This window comes from Mirounga leonina, unplaced genomic scaffold (genome assembly GCF_011800145.1).
Source record: "Mirounga leonina isolate KUSES-001 unplaced genomic scaffold, KU_Mleo_1.0 Mir_153, whole genome shotgun sequence".
In the NCBI taxonomy this organism is placed as follows: Eukaryota; Metazoa; Chordata; class Mammalia; order Carnivora; family Phocidae; genus Mirounga; species Mirounga leonina.
In genome coordinates, this window is record NW_023270387.1 from 17598008 (window position 1) to 17620991 (window position 22984).

General features: G+C 41.1%; 1 long non-coding RNA gene across 1 annotated transcript; it reads right to left on the bottom strand.

Moving 5' to 3' along the window:
- Window positions 1-1644: 1644 nt before the first annotated feature.
- Window positions 1645-14515, bottom strand: LOC118013332. The gene is made up of 2 exons (XR_004679993.1): window positions 12509-14515; window positions 1645-2436 (listed from the first exon to the last, which is right to left on the bottom strand). It is a non-coding gene; the product is annotated as an uncharacterized LOC118013332 (long non-coding RNA).
- Window positions 14516-22984: the final 8469 nt, after the last annotated feature.

Genomic DNA, 22984 nt, shown 5'->3' on the forward strand with positions numbered 1-22984 from the left:
TAGGTGAGCTAAGAATTCCAAATAAGGATACCATTGAAGACATTATACACATAACTTGAGCCATTATGTGTCCTCTGGGGATGGATCATTGACAATTGCTACATCAAAAGATGTTAGTTCATAACTGGCTATTTTTCACATTGAGGTGGGAAGCCAAAGAGGAGCAAAACTGAAATAATCTCCTAGGTGTTGTGCTCCCTAATCACCCAGAGAGAATGCTTCCCTTGATCAAATTCAAGTTCATCCTTCATTTAGGCAGGGTGGAGTAGTTCAAGAGCCTCTGAGAGGAGGCTGGGCAGCCTAGTGTCTGGACCTGGCTCTGCCAAATGCAAATGTGTGATCTTCTCTAAGTTGCTCTAACTTTGATTTGTCATCTGTAGAAAAGCACATTACAACAGATGAGCTTTAAGTGCCCCCTCTCTTTTTAATTCTCAAAAGTTTGAGATTTCATGCAGAACACAGTGAACAATCTCCTCAACGTCTGGCAAAAAACAATAAAAACCAAAACGAAAGCCTAACATGCTGCTAAGCTCTATTTCCCAATTCTTTCAATTTTCTATCATGAAAATTCTTTCCATCATTCTAACGTGATTTGAGCAGAAAACTGAAAAAATTGAGGGGATAACTGAATGACATAGCTATTTGTTTACCGTAAAAAACTATCAAGGAATATTCAAGTGGTAATATTGCTACATTGATCACAATATTGGGACTTAGTGCTTTAGATCATGAACTTTGTAATCACAGTTCTGAATGTGAACCCTGTATATGGCAGTTTGGCAAGTTACTTGACCTCATTAAACCTTATCTTTAAAACAGGGATAATAGGGCGCCTGGGTGGCTCAGTTGGTTAAGCGACTGCCTTCGGCTCAGGTCATGATCCTGGAGTCCCGGGATCGAGTCCCGCATCGGGCTCTCTGCTCGGCAGGGAGTCTGCTTCTCCCTCTGACCCTCCTCCCTCTCATGCTCTCTGTCTCTCATTCTCTCTGTCTCAAATAAATAAAATCTTAAAAAAAATAAAAAAATAAAAAATAAATAAAACAGGGATAATAACACCATTATGCGGGTTGTTCTGAGTTGCAGGCTTAAGTGAGTTCCTATGTAAAATGCTTAACATACAGTAAGAACTCAATAAATACCAATTACTAAGTTAACAGAAAAAAATCATAAGTTCTCATATTACCACCAATCACTGTCACTTGCTTTAATGGCAAAGAAATACGATGATAATTCTAGGTGACACCCAGGGTGAGAGAAGGGAAGTGTGTGTGTGAAGTCCTTACCATATATGTGTATATACACTGGTACTGAATGTCAACTAGATATGCATATTCATAATTCCCTAAATTCACCACTTAGATTCCTTCCTCCATGGTTTTGCTCACAATACTGCATTCATTTAAAGGACTCTATTTTCTCTTTCTTTTCCTTTCATCTAAATCTTTAATATTCTTTTTTTTTTTTAAGTAGGCTCCATGCCCAATGTGGGACTTAAACTCACAACCCTGAGATTAAGAGTCTCACACTCTACCAACTGAGCCAGCCAGGTGCCCCTAAATCTTTAACATTCTTTAAGATTCATCTTGTATTTTCCTCCTTTAGGAACTTTCTTCCCTAAACAGACTAGTTTTGCCCAGATAATGGTGACCGCCTCTGAGCTCTTTGTTTATATCTTCTGTTTTGTTGTGGTCTTAACATCTATAGACCTGAGTTGTTGCTATCTTTTCAAAAGTTTATGTATCTCTGAAGAACTAGATTTACACTCCTTAGAGGCAGTGACCATGTCTTACAGAACCTAGCTTGCTTGATTAAAAGAATAGTTCATTGTTTGGTGTCAGGTGGGATCCTGTGGTATTTCTTGGCTGCCTTATGAGTTTCCACCATTATTTAGCCTTTGGATTGCCTCTGACTACCTTGTTATTTCAAAAGTACTTTATATTCCTTTAGGTCACTCTTCAGATCAAACCGTGTGTGGCTAAAAATCAACCTACTTACAGCATTAATTTTGTTCCTTAAAACATGAACACATTTGTGTGATTTTCTATTTTAAAAATTGGTGCATTAATAAGCATATCCATACCAGGGAAATATTTTAGAAATGAATGTCACACTGAATTAAAATACAAACAGAGGAATACACACGAGGAAGGGAAAGTCCTTGGCTCTTTAGAAATCTAGATGTCACTGTGAAGTTTTTTCTGTTTCTTGAAAAGATTGCCTCGTGTTCTGGGAGTTCTATTTCCTGAAATTGCACCATTTGGGGGTGCTGCTTAGCAGGAGAGGTGTCTTCAGGTGATCACTTCCTTTGTTTCAACTTCACAGTTGGCTTGAGCGTCCCTCAGTGCAGCTGTGTCCAGTGCCGTTTATCTCTTTTCACTGGGGAGACCTTCCTGAGGAGGGGGGCTATAGGACCAGCTGAAAGGAACATCAACACAACTAAAAAAATAACAGAACATGTCACAGAAAGTTATCACATTGACTCTTTGATAGAAATAAGTAAACATAAGGATACTTTGGGGGCCATGCTATTTCTAAGTACACATGAAATGCTGCATCACCACAAAGATGTAATGCTCTCTCACTGTTCACTTCGCTGGAGAATCAGTCAAGGAACAGCGCTGCTTGAGTGTGTGAGCACCCCACGCTACTCTGGGAGAAAATGCTCCGTAAGAAAAGCTTCAGGTTTATCCAACAGGCAACTTACTGGAATAGGACACGGAGGAAAACAACAGAAGAACACATGACATTAAGGACAAATTCAAAGAAATCTAAAGACTAAAGGCAAAATAAAATGACTGTGGAGACGGAAGTGCTTAGCAACACAGAGGCGAACGAAGTCACTGGACTTGTTAGGAGTTAATGTCAGTTCCTCGTATTTGTCTTTGTATTTCTAGTACCTGGCTCAGAGCATGACACATTGTGCCCAGTGGAAGAAAGAAGGAAAGGAAGAACAAAAGGGAGGGAGGAAGGGAGAAAAGGAAGAAGGAAGGAAGGAAAGAAAGAAGAAGGGAGGGACGGGCGCCTGGGTGGCTCAGTTGGTTAAACGACTGCCTTCGGCTCAGGTCATGGTCCTGGAGTCCCGGGATCGAGTCCCACATCGGGCTCCCTGCTCAGCGGGGGGTCTGCTTCCCCCTCTGCCCTCTTCCCTCTCGTGCTGTCTCTCATTCTCTCTCTCTCAAATAAATAAATAAAATCTTAAAAAAAAAAAAAAGAAGAAGGGAGAGAGGGAGGGAGAAAGAATGGAGGTGGAAGGAGGGAGAGAAAGAAAGAGGGAAGAGAAAGGTTTCTGAAATGTACAAGTGGCAGAGAGACAGAGTGTGCAGGGAGGAAAGCAGGGTGCAAGCACATTCAAAGACTTGGAAGCCAGGAAGAGCAGGTTTGCTTAATTCAAGAAGAGATTATACACTCGGAGTGGCTTTAGAAAATAGGGCAGGGGCAATTTTCAGGAGGTTTTGAACATGTTAAGATTTAATTTGGGAAGCGTGGTGTGTTAATGTGACTATTGTGGGTTTTGAAGGGAATATTAACATGATTCAGATGAATCAGATGGAAAGGAAAACGTGAAACTCAAAGGCGTCAACCCAATGGGGTAAAACAAAACCAAGCTGCAAGAAATTAAATGAAGGCAGAAGGACCAAAGAATATGGTCTTAAAATAGAAAGGCAGGTGCTTGTCTGGGTTCCTTCTGTGTTAATGCTGAAGGACATGGGCTTAGAAGTCAGATCAAGAATTTCCTTCTCCCACTGTGTAGCTTTTTTCATTCTTCAGCTGTTCCTCTTTTTTGTCACTGCCCTTCCTGAAAATGAACTTCAGCCCTTACTGTTTTAGCAGCAAGGCAAAATATATTAGTAAATAAAGCACCTGGAGGTGGAATCAAATATAACTTTAAAACCAACAACTGTTGGTACAAACGGACTTCGGATTCAAGGGCCCTGGAGTTGTTCTTCTATTTCTGTATTTTAGAGTAGCTTCGAAAATTCTTAAAGCTGTAAAAACATTTAGAGACCAACTAATCCAACCCACTCATTGCGCAGATAAGGATATATGGGGAGAGCTGTATTAATGTTTCTTTTATTCTACGAAAGTTGTTATGAATGAAATATACTTTGCAGGTGGATTTTGATTTAACTAAAGCCTTTATTGTCAGCCTCTTCATTATGCCAGCACAATGAAGATGCAGAATGAGTTAGGCACAGCAAAAGGGATATACTACCCCATATCACTGATTTACTGCCACAGATCTGCCCTAAACTCGGGATACATTGAAGATGGCTCTCTAGATGGCAGGTATATTTGTTTTCTAAAACCGAATAAATAGCCCAGTGTTACATATTGTTAACAGGTATTTTTCTGTTCTGATCAAGCATACAACAACTGATCCTGGATGAGAAATTAAAAATGTATCTTACAGATTTTAGAACTCAGTATTTTGTGAACAGGGTTTGGGAAGGTGGGGTGCTAAGCTCTTGATACACATGTGTATCTTGATACTCATTTGTGAATAAATGAAAATGTTACTGGAGTAAGGAAGTACACTGCGCACATTTTTTGGGTGACTCCTTTGGGTAGCATAATAATGGAAAGTCCCTGTATACATGAGCAAATGAAAAGTAAAACAATGCATTGCTTTGGTGTTGTATGGATACAGTCCATGCGAAATGCCCCCTTTATAACATGGGCCCCATCATTAAAATGAATTTTGCAGAGTAAATAGTATGAAAATATGAACCACCGTATTTTGGTGTCTATTATGAGTCAAATGTTTAACAAATCAGCCTTCTTTGGGGCCTCTGCCTACTTAATTGGAATGAGTAATATCTTGTATCATCTCAACGTGAGCCTCCCTTGGAATCCTTTTTGTCTCCCAAACATAGAAGCAAAAATTGGGACCCTTGAGTAGCCTTGCTCAGGGTCCCTCTGTGATCTGATGGTAATGATTCTCCAAATTTGCATCAGAGCATCTTCACCTACTGAGCATATAGCAAGTGCCAAGCACCAGGCTGACCAATCAACTCACTGTTTCACTGCCTGGGTTTTTCCTTAATAGCTAGATCTTCGGGGGCTAGCTCCTTGGTGGGGAGGGGGTCTTCAGTCCAATGGAATACCATGTCGAGACACCAAAAGGGAAGTTGATGTTAGTGTGTAAATGAGCTAAGGCAGAGTTTCAGTGATTCAGCATGCGCCATGCAAAATGGAGGAAAAATAGAAAATAAGTTGTTTATTACTGTTATGATTTTGGTTACTTTGATTAAATTAAAATGATCTCTGCCTAAAACCATTTCCCTGGCATTTTATCTCATCCCAGTAAAGGAAATGGATTTCTTATGAATAAGATTTACTATTCTAATATTCTCCATTACTTCACAAATTGTCCAAAGTCTAGATGAAGACTAAATCAGTCAAGAGCAGGCAATATTTTACAACTAATTCAAGTGTCCACAATGACAACCCTCTTAGAGATCATTACTTTCCAATATCTGGGTCACACACATTCATTCATTCTTGCACGAGAACACAGACCATAGAGCCCTTGTCTTCTTATAACAATTAGCAAGGACTTTTTTTGAAAGCTGATTTTAAGAACATTCTACTCAGGAGCCATTTCAAATGATGAGAAATGCCCATGAAAAAAAAAAAAAACCTCAAGTAGGCAACATGTAAAGCAACACACAACTATATGCACATTAGTATAATTACACATTGCAAATTATATCGGATGCATCTAATATCTAATTTTTTGAAAGCTGATTCCACTTGAGATTTCAATAACAGCATCAACATTTTGCAGGTGGCTCCTTCTGTATAGTATCCAGAGGGAATTATTCCTCTAATGTGCTTACAACCCTCAAGTAAAAGCCGAAACTCTCCCTGAAAGGACCAATGAACAATGAAACTAGGACTATTACCTTAATAGATTAAGCAAGGGAGGGGGGCGATTCCGCCAAATATAATATTCAGCATGGTTATTTATCCTATCTATGCCTTCTGTGCATACGATCCTTATTTGCTTCAAGCAAGAAGAAGCAAACTTAAACACGACCCTCATTAGAAATTGTGTGTGGGGGGGTTCATACATATATTCTGAGGCAATGATATGAAAAGCGAAGGGGTTGACGAATTTTTAGAACACCAGATAAATGAGAAATGTGCAACCGAACGGAGGATTACACCTTTGACTGAAGACAGAGAGCCCTACATTAAATTCTGCTCTTCTAGAACACAGGATTAATTTGTCCTAAAGAGGATGCCAGATCAAAGCTCCATTTTGAGGAACAGTCTTTTGTCCTCATTTTCTGTATGAATCAATCAATTATCAAATAACCAAATATGTATTTGTGATCTTGGAGAATGGAGCATATTATTCAAGTTGATTGGATCCATTTTCTTGATTCCTCCTTAAAGATCTTTCTGCTAATTAGTCAGGGTTACTATTGAATTATTTAATTATCTGCACTTTTGTGCAATGAAATATGTTGTCATATCACATACTTCATCATGCTGTTGCTGTTCACACTTAATGATGTCTCTATAGTTAGCAGTTTCCTTTGTTCTGCTCAGTAAGTGGTTTTAGAAAGGGGGTGGGCCGGGAAGGAGGAGCCTTGGGGTTTGTAAAATAAAATCATACATTCCTGGGGCACATGCAAAACTTTATGCATTTACATGAATCTCTTTTTAGAAATTAAGTTGCAAATCCATTTGGAATAAGCTAAGAGGCACATGTCGGTGACTTCGAAGGCAGCCAGAACGATATTACTATACCTTGGACATCTCTCCAGTGCATTTCCACTGCGGTGCAATGGGAAAGCGATTTAATTTTTTTTTTTTTTTAATCAGCAAGGAATGTCTTTAACAAGGAAGAAGTAAATTATGATAATTACTCTGAATGGTCGGATCCTTGAGCATTACTAATTAGCATTTATTGCCTGGATTATAGAACAATACATGTGAAACCGAACTGCGATTGCTCTTTTATGTTGAAGAACTGAAAAAGGCAATGGAGCAAAAAAGGCAGTATCATCAGGACTGTAGTCTGGTAGTTTCCATCTCCTTGAGACTGGGCAGAATTCCGCACTTACGAAATACACAAATGTGGCCCTCAATATTTCTGGCCCATTCATTTTTTGTGTTGGGCACATATTTACATGATATCATAGTCATGAGAGACTCATGAGAGGAGTAACATTTTGGCTATGATGTCACTTGGGGACAGTTTTACCCATTGTGAGAGTTTAACAATAAAGGGCACGAAACCCGCCGTTTCAGAAAATATACATTTTTCTGTAGAAATTTTGACTCAAAAAAATGAAACAAAGAACTCAGTTCTTAGTGAATAAAATTTTACATTCACCTCCCCACTTTCTCTTAGGGGGACCACAGTTGCAAATAATTGAGAAGAAGCAATTGGCATGTGGCGTGAGAGCCTTTTTTTTTTTTTTGCATCAGTAATTTGTAATAAAATAGATTCTGAAATTAGAAATAAATGAGATATTAATCAACGGGCAACATCAGTCATGTAAATAAAGGCCACTCAAATAATTTGGCAACGGAAATGGCCAAATAACCCGGTAGGTAGAAGAGAAAGAGAGGAAAATTAACCATCCATCACCCCCCCCGCAGTCTCACGGGTTCCTCCACACCCCACTACAGCAAATGAAGAGAAAAGGATATGGTAAAATATAAAGCCAGTGCTAAATACAGTCGCTAGTCTTCCCAATACCTTCCATGGATTCCCTCCCCTGATCCTTTTTAGTATGAAAGAATAAGTTTGACTAAATCTGTGAGGAGATTAAACAGGCTGGTGATAAAAATTAATTCTGCTGAATGAGCAAATGCATTTGGATGGCAGAGATGCAAATAAGATAATACTTTTCTTTTCCTTTGACATACCAAGCGGATTAGTTTAGAATGTTAAATTTGATTTTATTAGAATATATTAGCAGTGTTTTAATTAATACCAATCAAACATTTTCTTTCCCTGGGGCTTGATGTGTTCCTAACGCTTTCTAAATCATCTGTTATTTCTCCATCAAAAACCGCCCCCCCACACCAAATTACCAAAGCCTTTTGTTACGTTCTTCATCATTTTACTGTATTCGACAGAAAACTGTTTACCTAAAGGTGTCTTGCCCATAAAATTAGCTCCCAGGTGCTGGATTTAAAATGAGTACTGTTCATTAGTACAGTTGATTTTTTTTTTTTAAAGGTAGAATTAGAGACTCAAAAATAAACATCTTCTGTGTTTTTCTTTTGGGGAAAAATGTTGCAAAAGGAGTTTTGGCTGGTTCGTATTACTTGGCTTTCTTCTTAGTAGAGCTTCCTAGAGCTGTTAAATTTCCAACTGCATTGGTTTTGAGCTGGCACTTCTTTGGAAACAGAGGCAAAAAAAAAAAAAAAAAAAAAAAGGAATTAAAAAAAAGGAGGAGGGGGAGAATCTAGTTAAAAATATGGTGAACCAGTATGCCCTGTGAACTGAATTGTAACTGTGTATTCCAAGGAGGTGCTGCATTGCATTGCACTCATTATACGCTCCTTTTCTCTCAAGCTTCCTGTCCTTCTGTGTCCGAAAGCTCCAGTTCACGTCTTTTTCTTTTCTTCCCGCAACGCAAACTGCCCCCCCTCAATTCCCCGCCTTATTTTTTTTTTTTTTATCTGCCAAGCTGGATTTGCACTTTTAAAGATCAGTATCAATAATGCCCTGCTTGTTTCGGTTGCGCTCCCCCTTTAAAAGACAGCTCTCTCTAATTGATGCGTCTGGGCTAGTCTAGACTGGTAGTGATTGAACCAACCACCAATTATGTTATTCATTTCACTGAACTTCGCTGATGGGCTTGGTGAGGAAGAAGGGGTGTTGAGAAACCTGCCCTTATACTGGAGCAGTCCCCTGCTGAAATACAAAATCCTGTGTGTCGTTGTGCACTCCTAAATGCCCGTGTGATCAGTTGTGATAGCAACCTCAGGGCATGAACAATCCACTCGAAAACACGTAAAAAACCAAAAGAGTGCCTTGGAATACGAACTGTATCACTTGTATTAAATTACTATCCTCTTACCCTTTAAAATCACAGAAGAATGATATCCAGCATGTTTTTATTGGCCCATGCATACATTTTCATAGAATTAACTGCAGATATATTGTGACTTAGTAAAACACCAAATGTTTTGCAAATATTTGATACGAATCATGTGGCACTATATATCCATAAGTTAAATAGATCCCTTTCCATAATTTCCAAATACCTATGCACACACGTCTGCTAAGATGGGGAAAAATCATTAATCCATTGTGCAGAAACCAAAGGATGACTTGAAAATCAAGTAACTCTTTTCTCTGAAGCATATTCAGGCTACCAAAGGCTGGAAAGTAATATTTAAATAGTACAACTACACAAGAGGTCTCAACAAAAGACATGGTGCACGGTTCATTTTCTCGATTCAGTTTTCTGATACAAAATGGTTTCTTGACTACGATTTGGAGTCAATGACTGAAATTGCAATAAACACTTAAAAAAAAAAAAACACAGGAAAAGAACAGTTTCCTTAACCTTTGACTACACGTATAAAATAAGGTTACAGCCAATATAGAGTCTTTAAAAGAAGAAAGCATTTGAAGTCGGGACTGATTTAGGTATTTTCTAAAAATAGAAGATAAATGTTGGCCCAAGGAGAAAACTGTTTAAATAAAACTGTATATTGGAATTTTTCACAACAAAGGAAAGGTAAGTTACTGTTTCTCTTCAACTATGAGATAGATCTGAATCACTAAAATTATTCTGTCATGAAAAGTTACGTTTTCAGAAAACTGCAAACTAGGTAAGCAATTATCTTAAGAGAAGATTATTTTCAATGTACAGTTTGGTGTTATAAATAACTTTGTTAGATTGAATTTAAATCCTGATAAATTTTTTCCAACCTTTAAATGAAGAATAATGGGCATTGATTACTCCCCAAAGATACAACAATTGCATGTGCGTGTGCTGTTGTTATTTCTTTCCATTCATGTATTTAGAAAATATATTTCTAATCCCTATTACTTTTAAACTCCCGGTTTATAACATTTTAAAACAGATGCCCAGCAAGAAGGCTACATCGCTCCTCTTATTTTTTTAAATCTTGCAAAGTAATGCAAATTGAATCTTTATGAACACCGTAAATTTCATCCTCCGTGTAGAATAGCAAGAGTAGAATTTTTAGCCTATTAATATTTTAGCCCAAACTACTGGTTTGCCCCCATCCGTGTCTGCGTGTTCACTGCCTAGCCATATATGATACATACATGTGAGTACTGAATGTAAAACATGTCCACATGCCCATTTTAATTGGACACAATTTTAAGATTAACTGTTGAGTTTAAAAGTTGGAGGCACGATGCATGCTGGGACTTCAGCTGATATGTTCTGAGGTCAAGCACCAGGTACTGAGCTGTTCTTGTTACGCTCGGATAGTACTGCGTGTTGCTCTCAAGAAACAGACCATGGTGGATGAGTTCCACAAGCCTCAGGCACAAGTAACACACACACACACACACACACAAAACAGCCAACACGCTCTTATAACAGAATATATACCTACTTCAACAGAAATCCAGGAGCTGCCACTTTCTGGTCACCTGACCCCATCTAACAATGCAAACCTCAGAGGTGCACTCAATCCCTTCAGACAAACTTTTTTTTCTTTTGTTTTTGCTTTAAAGAAAAAAGTTCCACCAAATTTCCAGGATGCCAAGGCACGACTCGCAGCTCCCAAGAGCCTAACCCGTGGATTTAAACGGTAAACATCACAAGTTAGGGTCTCAGGGATTGAGAGGAGTGCAACAAATTGTTCTTTCTTGAGACAAAGCAAAGCAAAACAAGAATGACAGGCAATTTCTGTTCCAGGTTCATGACTCAAAGGCAACAAACAGGTGGCAGGGTATTCCCTCACTCTCGAAGCTCCCTTAGGTCACAAAATTTAGATTCCACATAAATATCATCTATTCAAACACACACATAGGCAGGATCTGTGGATAGGTATACATACCTGAACACACAATCGCGTGTATATCAGAGAAAACTCTTTGAAGCTTTGGGCAAAACAGTTTTACTAAAATGAAAAATAATATGCATAGACCCAGAAACGCTGCCGTTTTTAAAACCATGGTCTAAAACAAGGATTAAATGCCCTTTCAAAGCTTGAACTTAGAGCTAGCATAGCTGACGGTGAGGAAAATGCGAGGCATCTCCTTCCCCCTGGGCAAGCATGCCGCATGCAAAATCACAGAAATCAGGCTTTCAGAAGGAGAAGACCAAGAAGTAGGGTTTGGAGGCCATGAAAGTATAAATACGAATAGCGTTTTAAACTCACCCATTGGAAGCGGAGCAGGGCTGAAGCCTCCCGTAACACCATTCCAAGCAAGGGGGGGAAATGTGAGCTCGCAGTGCGCTAGCCTGGGCGAGGTGTTTCAATAGAGGACCGACAACGGGGCGGGCAGGGAGGGGAGGCGGGGGCAGGAAGCATTACACCAAATCTAGAGACTGTAACTCTGTAGTTTATGCTTTGACGAGGGAGAAAAAAGGCAATTTGGTGGAAGTGCAGGGAGGGGCTGGGACTGATCAAATTTTGAAAGTATTCGGTTAAAAAATTTTTTTTAATTCTTTCTTTTTCTTTTCTCTTTCTTTCTTTCTTTCTTTCTTTTTTTTTTTTTAAAGAATGAGAAACCTCCCTAGAGCTGCTTTAAAAAATTTCTTCCTTCTTTCTTTAGCGTACACTTTGCCAGTCAGTCCTGCAAACAGGGCCTCCTCTGCATCAGCTGCTTGGCTGAAGCCAAGGCCAAATCACGCAGAGCCAGCACCAGGCTGTCATTTGGGAGGCGAGGTGGGAAGGGGTGGGTGCAGGCTGGGGAGATTCGTCTCCCCCGCCCCACTCCCGCCGCCAAACCTTTGGAGCCTTTTGCCAATATTTCAGAGGAATCAGAAGCCTAATTCCCATCCATCTTCGCAGAAGCTACCGGTTCTGTACCTGAGAGAGAGTCGCTTTTCCCCCCGTCTGCCTGGAAGCTGAGGTTTTCTGTGCCAGGGGTTCTCATGCCGCCTCCAGAATCGAAAGGGAAGGGAGGGAAAGTGGGTGGGTAGAGAACTCTCTTAAAAATTTTTCTTCCCCCTTTTCTCTTTCATTTATTCTTTCTCTTTCTTTTTCTTTCTTTCTCTCTCCCTTCCTTTCTCCTTTTTTTTCTTCTTTTATTCCAGCCTAAGCAAGGTAGATGGCTGGCTAGTCAAAGAGAATGACAAAGCAGCCCCTGTGAGGAAGGCATTGGAGGGGCCTCCAGCACTTAGTAAAAATGCTAAATATTTGGTATATATTTCCATATGCAACTAAAAACCGTTAAAGCTCCAGGCTCTTCCCCTGTCTACCCCCCTCTTCCAAAATAGAATCATACCAGCAAGACAGCTAAATTATGCCTCCTTTACCTCTGCACAGGGTCTATTCAGCATCCCCACCCCCCTATCTTCAAGACAACTTTTTTTTTTCTCACCTCTGGAGGTTCTTCTCAGGCACGATCGTCCGGTTCAGTTCAGGGTTTCTCCTTTCTCTCTCACTTTCCTTTTCCTCCCAGAAAAGCTAGTCCGTCATCAGCCTACCTTGCTTCTCTCTCTGTCTCAACGTCTCTCTCCCGTTTTCTTTTACTATTAAAAATAATAATAATAATGGCCCTTTCGACATAGCAGCATGAAGTGGCTGCCTTTGAGAAAGCACATTTAATCTTTGCTGGCTCCCCTAGGCTTCAGTGAAGAAGGAGAAGGCAAGAAAAAAAGGGAGCGAGAGAAAAAAAGATTGTAAGGGAGGCTGTTGACGGACAGCAAGCATCAGGCACAAATCAGCGACAAGTTGAATTTTCCTAGACCACACTGCCCCCTTTCTTCTCGGCTCTCTCCCTGGGCTCCTGGAAAGCCCGAGTGTCTGGTTACAGGAGGCAACGGGTCTCCTTTTGCCAACCATGGTGCAGATTCCTCGCATGCCTGCTTAAATCTCTGGCAGAATAAGGAATCAATATCCCCCTCTAATCACCTTTAGCTCCTCTACGGCTTCCCTCCTTTTCTGAGAAGCCACTTGGCTCTCCCCGCCGCTCCCCCGCCCTGCCAGGCTCCTCCATACAAAGCTTGCGGTCCTGTCATTTCTCACTTCCTTCCATATCTTGGAGACAAGCCTCCCTTCTAATATCCTCTCGCGCTCACTCCCTCTCTCCGTTGTAGTGTCTCATCCTGACTCGCAGCCCCGGATGCACTAAGGCATCTCCCTGACTACTAATGAGACCAAAAATACACCAGCAGGTCAGGGGGAAGGCCAGACATTGTATTATACAAATACAGAAAAATCCTCAGCCTGCTAGATCCAGAGATCAGGTATCATGTTTTCTAGAAAGGAGGAAAAAAAAAAAAAAAAAGGGAGGAAGGAGTGACGAAGAGAGACCACAGTGCAGTTCTCTGCCTAATTGTTCTGCACCCCACAGGCATTTAAAACACCTAAGCATGTTGGAGTGCAGGTGGTGCATTTTGTGAATCTTGGTGGGTTTTCTTTATGGACGGAAAGTCAACAGTGCCCAAATACTTCTTTGAAATCGGCATTTAGAGAGATAAAAGAGCAGTGATTCAAATCTATATTTAAAATACGCACGCTATTCAGGGGTGAGCTGACTACAATGCTAAAAATCTCTTTCCTTTCAATAGCAGGTTTTGCTCGCTGACTATATTTGCCGTATGTACTAATTTACCACTTACGTTCCCGTAGATTTCGAAATGAACTCATCAGTCACTGTAGCTCATCCTAACCCTTTACTTCCACTGCAGACGTTTTCCTTCTTTCTGAAGGAACTCAAATGTCCATCAGATACATACACACTCCATTGATCAGCCTAAAGCCCCTTGATAATGATAAGTAATCATTCAGACGACAAAAAAAAGTGGCACAAGATAAAAATGAAAGACATCCTGAGTTGAGCAGGGGAGCGTCTGCCCTCACGTCTGTTGGCGTGCATTTTCAAAGCTCGGCTACACGTTGATCCTGGAAAACTGGTAGCTCCTGAAAATCGGGGTCTCTACCTATCTATACACACAGTGGGTATATCGCCATCTTCACCCGATTTTCCTGCCTAGAATCATGCAGACACCAGGCCGTGCTGTGTTAAGTATAAGGCTGCGTTCTGTAAATAGCAAGAAAGGGAGGGAGGTGTCTGAGGATGCAGGTTTCCTCCAAGTCAATGTTTTTTAAAGGTAGCTTCTTTGTGCTCAGCTCAGACACTGTGCTTTGTCTCTCACTGTGAGACCTGCAGCACAGCTGGATGCCAAGGACAAGGAGAAGGAAAAGCACAAATGAGGAGACACAGAGAGAGGAAGAAGGGAAAGGAGAAGAGAAGAGAGGAGGGGAGGGGAGGGGAGAGGAAGGGAAGGGACGGGAGCGGAGAACATATCCAGGCAAAAAGAGAAAGACTTACAATCATAGTGTTGGATTCCCTTTAATACTTTTTTTTTTTTTTCATTATTGGGAAGGAGAAAGAGATGGTTGGCAGTCTTGGTGACTGGGTTAGAATCTTTTTCAGATTTGGCTAATAGTGTGTTTGCACTAGACTGATGAGAAAAAAAGAAACATGCTAGAATAATCATAAAGGGTGGAGCTGTCAAAAAAAAAAAAATCTTTGACTCACTGGGTGCCTCCCTGTAACGCCAAAATGAATCATTCCTAACCAGAATCACCAATTGTCTTAGTGAGCTTGCATATGAAGGCCAGATTATGGGAATCATGTCCTTTCACTCATCTTCAGAAAGGAAAGGTAAACAGAGGATGTAATTTCCTGAGACTCTCCTAAACCTCTCTACCTTCACAACAACAGTTTAGCATGATTTTCACATGCTAAGCTAATTTGCCCCTGTCTGTGTTCACTCTGCTTACAAAAATATACAAATATATGAGTTATGAAAGTTTTGCTATGAACACATCATTTTCTCTATACAACTCAGCGATGTCTTTGGAGGATACTTATTTCAAGCAGTTAACACCTGACCCCAATTTCTGTGGGTAATTAGTGAGCTAGATAACCACACAAAGTGGGTAATTATTTAGTACCCAAGGGTACGCTAGAAGTGGGTAGTGGTTTTGTTAACAAAAGCACATCTCTAATTATTGTATCTATGATGGGTGTTTTAAAAATACCAGTTACTATATCAAGTGAACCATGATAAATAAGTGAACTATTTTGCTGTCCTTAGCATATTATAGATGTATATTCCATCATGGTTAATAATAGTTACCTCTCTTGCACGGAGTGTTGTGAAGATTAATTAGTTAACATCTGTAAGACTCTCAGAGATGAAATGTGCTAGAGAGTTTCTACATACAGTATTATTATTGTTACTACTATCTTGGCTAGTAATCCCAGGATGAGAGAAGCTTAAGGAGTGGATGCAATAGTCTGGTCTCTGTCTTGGTCTGAAAAAATGCTGAGATTACAAAGGTAATGAATTTGATTGTGGGGACTGGTCTCCTATCTGCCGGAGTCTAAAACAGGTGGTAAGAGAATCAAAAGGTAAATGCGATTTCATTGGCAGCTGGCTCAGGATGGATCTGAGGAACCAGGGTAGGAGATGGGGAGAGGGAGGAGCAGACGGAAGGAGTCAGGGATGGGCCGGGAAGGAAGCTGAATCAGCCGGACCACACCCTCCTTCCAAAGTCCTTCTATCCTTCCCTTTGATGAGCAGCAAATATGCACAAAAATCCGCAAAGAAGACATCCCTGCAAGTGCCGGGACAAATTCATCATAATTACAATCAATCAGCCAGATATATCGTATTTATTCTGGAGAAGAACAATCAGTACAAATTACTTTAACAAATGCAGATACATTTTAAAATATTACAGTGTTGAGAATAGGCACGCACAAATCAACTTCAGATATTTTTAACCCAAGATATGAACACCAATGAAGAAACACTTTCTAATTCAATTGCTTTTTTGAATCAGCCCCAAGATGGGAAGGGGATATTATTTATTTCTGCTGTGAAAGAAAGAAAAGAAAAAGAAAGGAAAGGAAAGGGGAAAAATAAAGAAAAGAAAGCCTCATGCTTTTAGGGGCCTTAATTCTGGAGAGCAACCAAGCCTTGAAAACAAACAACAACGAAAACTTACTGCTTCTTTCTCTGTCAATGTCCATCTCCTTGAGCCGGCTGTCTGGCGTCTGGCTGAAGCAGGACAGACAGAGGCTTCTGAGATCCAAATCTTCTAGGAGGCTCACCACATTTTTTCTTTCAAAGCAAGGTTGTCCTGGGGATTAACCCTAGGAGTCTGGGAGATGGGAAGCATGTGGGAAGGGTGAAGGGAAATATGCAAAGATATTGTATTCAGCCCCGTTTAGGATATCTAGGGAATAGGAGAGGAGAAGGACCCCATCAGTCAGCCAACAGGTACCACGGCCGAAACCTCTGCTGGAGGACAGCCTCCAGGACACGTGTTTATGCTGTGATTGGAGGCCAGTGGTGTGATGAGCGCATTTTAAGAGTTTGGGAGCAGAGGGAAAATTTCTCCAAAAGCCACCCAAGCCAGGCTTCTGACCTGAAGCCCAGTATTTGTCACCCCCTCTCTGAGCTCAGAACTACAAAGGCTGACTGGCATTCCCCAACCCGCCCAGCTCCTTTCAAACCCACAGACTGTGCCAGACTGGCCCCACCTCCCACTGCAGCAAATTCTGTAGCCCCGTTTCATGCTGCGTTGTAAGGAGCCAGATTTCCGTTTTAATTGTCCTACCTGGCCTTCCCCTCTGCCACTGCCCCTGGTTCTTGGTGCCTGGCACAATTTCAAAGTCCCCACCAACTGCTTTCCCTCCCCCATCATCATCGGAAACACCTCTAGTTCTCCCCTCCCCCCATTTTTAGGTCTAAAATGTTTTTATGCCCAGCAGCTTCCCTCATCTTTGGCCACCACCATCCCGTTTCTTTGGTCTCTCACACTCTCTTGTTTGACCTTTTTTGGTTTTGCCATGTCAAAATTATAGTTGTATCTCATGTTGTGGACTGAAAACCCAAACCAAAAGTCAGTGACTAACATCTTCCCCTCCCCAGCCCCCCATATTAACATAGCTGACCATCTAGTTCATCTCAGGGCATTTCCCAAAAGCTCACCTACAAAAAAGCTGAAGCCAGGAGAGAACAGGTGTGTGTGTGTGTGTGTGTGTGTGTAGTGATCCAACTATATGAATACAGTGGGAAAGTGCCTAATGGACATGCAGGGAAGGAAGAACAGAAAAAAGGTCTGGTATATTTGTGGATATTTAAGATAAAAGCAACAGATGCTAATTATTACAAGAACTTATAGGGAAAAAGGTTGTATTTTTATGTATATATTTCTATGTATATGTATATAAAAACACATACACACACACACAGTCTGTATCGAGTTTCCACACATCACAATATCCTCAGGGTATACACACTGAACAGTGACAGCCAGGGCCCACATGGTTTTGTAGTTAGAGCATGAATATGAAAACCTTCTGGGATGGATTGGAAGAAGACAAATCCCGTAAGTCACCTGCCCTTTCCCCCATTGTCTGGGCTTAGAAGCTAGGAAGGTCTATAGCACCTCTCCCAGTGGCTGCCATGACTTGACGCTCACCATCCCTCAAAGCGTTTGTGCTCTGAACCTTACTACTTAGGTATTCATTGCTTTAACATTGCAGTTCTGTTCTCTGTTACTCCTCCAATAGCCACCATTGAGGTTCTTCTCTGTGACAGAGGCTTACAGATAAATAATATGGCATTTAGTCTTCCAAAGCCATTGCCAGTGTTTTACAGAGGCAGGGAAGAAGGTATGAAATAGTTAGAATTGCCCAGCTCTGTGGGGCACTGTGAGGACTTGAACCAGGTCTAACTCCATCAGCCTGGTCTTTCCTCTGTATCATTATGTTCTTTGACTCTTGTCTCAGTGTAAATGACACTTTCCACAGTTCATCCCCTCGAATTAGTCTAGTTTCTCCTTCGATGTATTTTCCATAGGACTCTGTACTTACTCTACCTTAATATTTATTCATTCTTTTCATTGAGCTCAATTTGGCCAATAATTATTTATTGAGTACTTGACTGTATGTCAGGCACTGTGCAGGCAGTGTAATTCCATCAGCTGGAGGAGAGACAATGATGCTCTGGGGTTGACAGTGTCCATAGACTATGCTGTCTCTATCCCCAAGCTCCAAGGTGAATGGAGAGAGGGGCTGTCACGTGGTCACTTTTGAGTTTCTGGTATACAGCATAGCACCTGGCGAACAGCAAAAGTTTTTTTAATAAACTTGTATGCTGATGTGGCTTTGATTGGAACTTTTTGAGAGAGCTGAGTTCATGTCTAAATAACCCTTAGAATAATGCTTAGTCCAATGCCACGTAAAAATAACATTTAGGGCACCTGGGTGGCTCAGTTAGTTAAGCATCTGCCTTCCGCTCAGGTCATGATCCCAGGGTCCTGGGATTGAGCCCCACGTGGGGCTCCCTGCTCAGTGGGGAGCCTACTCCTCCCTCTCCCCACCCCACCCCCGCTCATGCTCTCTCTCACTATCTCTGTCTCTCAAATAAATAAATAAAATCTTTTTTCTTAAAAAAGTAACATTTAATAAAGGGTGAATTGCAGCCTTAATTGCAAAGAATTATACTCTGGCTGAGGTCCCACTTGTATGTTTATTTGTATTTCTGAAAAATAGCAAATTGGTCTATCTAACTCATTCTAAATGTTCTGCAGTCATGCTGTTTCTGTTTGAAGCCAGACAAATTCTGTCTAAAATCTTACTGATCTGTGGATTAGGAGGTAATATCAAGTGATAAAGTGTCCAGGATGACGTGGCTGTGAAGGACTATTCTGGGCTACATGCAGGGAGGGAGATCTCTTGCACTTTAAAGTGTGTGGGTAAGTCCAGATCTGAGATAAGCAACCCAGCTCAGATGCCCTCATTTCAGAAAATGAGGCTGAGAAGCTAGAAATGGTTCATGACCATATGACCTCAAGGCTCCAGAGTTTCATAATACGTATTCTGAGAAAAAGGTTAGACAAGTCCTTACTTTGCCTAAGGGAAGAATATTTAAGCGTTTATAAGTGGTATTCTTGGCAGGCTAGCTTCCATCTTAGTCTTCACCCGGGCAATTCCTGCCTCTGACGAGGGGAGGGCAGGAGGTACGTGATGATGGCGCTCAGTCTGTCCTTCAACAAGCACTGATACACATTCGAAATTTCGACACCCCTCAAGTTTCTAAAGATGCATCCCTTTAGGGGGCTGATGGCAACTCTCAAGGGAGAGCTGGATGTATAACCACAGCCCTCCTACTCCAGCCCCTAAACTCTAAACATACTTTAGATGTGAACTATCTAAATTCCCTCAACAAGAGTCCCTCATTAATTGGCAAAAATATTCCCAGGAAGGGGAGGATGAGGAAGCTGCCTTATGCACCAATCAGCAAAGCCATCTTCCTAAAGCAATGAGACTTTGAACCAGTAGGGAGCAGTGTTTGGTACTAGCAGTCTGTGGCTCAAATGGTCTCAAAAGAAGTCATCTGGCAGATTTTATACCCCAAATCCCTAAGAGTTCCAAATGTCAGGCTAAATACTTGAATTTTTGCTTAGTAAAAAAAAAAAAAAAAAAATTTTTTTTTGCTTTCCTTAGCCTTTTAGGATATTAGGGGAAATCAATGGTGAGAGAAGTCTTCAGCATATATATTTAATAATATTTTTGATATGAATATGTAAAATAATTCCATTGCCTCCTTATGCCTCATTGGGTGAGCTTCAGAGGACTTTTCTTGGCTTCTAGATTAACTCCATACAAGGACTGGAGTTTATCCGATGGGCCCATGTTGTTTGGGAAGCCCTCTGGAAGGTAATCCATGGTCCACGGCCTTGGGGTCTGACTTTACCAGTTTGTAAGCAGTACATTTCAATAGCCTTTTGAGTCTAGGCAGGTAAAAGAGAGAAGCTCGGACTCCTACATAATAATGGGTAAACTTAGAGAGAGAGAAATAGAGAAAATCAAGGCCCTTCTAGAGGGTGAGATCCCTAATACCTGTGCACTAATAGAATTAAGCCTGACATTATAAAAAGCATTATTCTTGGCTGACACACGTCATCTAAGAGCCAAGTTCTATTTTGGTCTAGGTTCTCTGCCATTCATTAGGTTTAAGCTGGCAAGCAAAGAGGCATATTTCTGCCCCTAGAACTTTTGAAGATTGAGATTGTCAGGCCAAGAGTCTAGAGATTATATGAGACCAAAGATACAGGCCAGTGACTTAGGCTGGAGTCACTGGTATATATTTTTGAAATTGCTACAAAGCCTGGAGGTTGTTGAGGGAAAGGAGAGAGGTGGGGGAAGGGGAAGGCTTTGGAAGCCAAGAGTGTAATCCAGTCTTATTGATGCCATGGTTCCTAGAGACATCTTTGGTGACCGAGTTAATGCTCTTTAGAAGATTGGGCCCCATTTATAGTATTCACCAGCTCTGGATCCCTAAGTGCTTTCCAGTATAAAGGAGAGAGGTATCAAAGGCAATGGTCCATCAGTAAGCAGAGATTGGGCCACAATTCAGATTCCAAGGTTTCCAGTCAAACCCCTAGGACTGTATCTCACCTTTTCATAATGGAAATAAAGTCAAGACACACTCCTTCTCCTCTTTTAGACTTAGTCTCTTCAGATTTTTTTTTTTCTATTTAGGTTCTAAAGGTTTAGGATAAGGGGAGGGAGAAGCAAATATTGTCATATCATTATTCCCTTTTCATAGTTGGGAACTGAGGCAATTAGTGGCTAAATACCTTTCCCAAGAAGGTTGTTATAGCACCAAGAATAGAATCTAGGTCTCCCAGCCCAGCTGTTAGGAGGAAAAATGAGCTAATGTGTATGAACTGCCTAGAGTTCATTGGGAGTAGGTGCGAATCCAAGGTATCGTTCATAATAATCATACCCCGTGCCTCTTGGTTTCCCCCATTATTAACTAATGACAGCACAGTAAGGAAGGGCTTCAAAAAGATACAATTAAATTTACTTGATCTTTTGTGAAATAGATGAGTTTCAAAAGCAGTGAGTGTGCAGAATTAATAAAATTAAAAGAACACAGTAACATAGTTTGAGACACATTTCAGGGACTGAGGGGCCTCAGCAGCATCAGAATTCCTGCTAAGATTCAAATGGAGATAGATGAATAGGGGATGAATAGGGAACACTCTGGGGAGACACTGAGGAATATTTTAAAGGTGGAAACTGCTACCTCAGAGATTTTAAGCATGGCACGTTCGACACTCATCAAAGAGTCTCTCCAGGCCTCAAATAGCAATGACATGAAGACCACAGGGAACTCCTTTGGAGCAAGCGAGGCCAGCCTTCTGGGGTCTCATGCTTTGCCCTTCAGGAATGTTAGACTGCACACTCCAATCTAGGCAGGTACAGAGCAAACCAACTATTGTTGGCGACCAAACTGCACTCCCAAATGAGGGGAGGTTAAGTGAATTTTCTGGCATTCTTAAGTCTTCCAAGATTCACTGTGATATTTTGACTACCTAGCCCAAGTCTAGAAAACTGTTGAGTTTACGGGCCCCTGGGTCTCTTAGCTCTGCAGATATTTATCATGCACTGCATGGAGACACACTGATTTTGATCTTACTCTGGTTAGCACTGAGCCTGCCACATAATAGGTGCTTTACAAATTGTTGTGCCGTCTGTACTCTTCTGGGAGTTTAATATAATCTAGGGTCACAGTGTTATGTAATACAGACCAATCGACGGATTATATAGAGGCAAGCAATATTTAATTGATGATTTTCCTCTTCTGCCATGAGTTTAATTACTCAAAATCCGTGTCTTAAATTTGATGGAAAAGTGAGAAAAATTCTAAGGTGAGGAAGGAGGAGAAGAACTTTGAAAACAAAACAAACAAAATCTGGCTAGTGGAAATGTGAACAGAGCTTTGGGTGTTTCTAGGAAACATCTAGGTGTCAACTTGTCAATGCCTTTTTAAAAACAAAGGAAACAAAGAAAATTGATTGAAAAATTAAAGTAGGGGAGGAAATGATGGGGGGAAACAATATCTTCCCCCCAACGAATCTACATATGCATGTATCTCTGGGCCCCCAGGACCGGCTTTCTGCAGCCCAGTAAGAATTGACTGAAGTATCAGGAAATCGGCTTTGTTCAGAAAATTCATGGTGAGAATATCTAAGCCTGGGGTGGACATGAAGGTAAAGGAAAAATCCTACATATGACTTCTCTTTTGTTGAAAACAAGGCAGAGAGAACCCTGGAAAATACCATCATCTAAAATGAACTTCTCTGCCCTCATAAGGAAGGGGATGAGAGAGTAAAGGCAATTATCACTGGGTCTGCTGTCTTCTTGGACTTCTATGGATGATCCCAGAGTCTCCTTCCTCAGTGCCCCCAGCATATCCGATGTGAGCATATCTCACACAGGACATGTGACACTGTGAGGTCCGGCTCTGTGTCTCCAGCCCACTCACTGCACATGACTGGCACACAGTAAACTCCCAGTAAGTGTTGACTAAAAGATGTGTAAAGTCAACTTAAAGATAGAATTTAAGAGCTATGAGATGTGGTGTAAATGCAACCATGTCCAAAATAGACATGGAAAAATAGGAATTCAATTAGATCCAGATTCTAAGCTGGGTCTTATGGGACAGAAAGGGACAAAAAGAAGAAGCTCTGGCAACTGGGAAGCCTCCATCCTTCGTGAGGATGCTAAAGCCATGCTGGTCAGGTTATGCAAAAAGAATTAGAATCTTGCCCTGGGGAAAACCAAAGTTTGACATGTCTTTATCTGGTCTGCTTACTTGAACTTCAGGTACTCCTTCCTTCCTTCCTTCCTCCCTCCCTCCCTCCCTTCCTTCTTCCTTCCTTCCTTCTTTCTTTTGTTTTCTTTCTTTCTTTCCTTTCTTCATTCTTTCCTTCCTTCCTTCCTTCCTTCCTTCCTTCCTTCCTTCCTTCCTTCCTT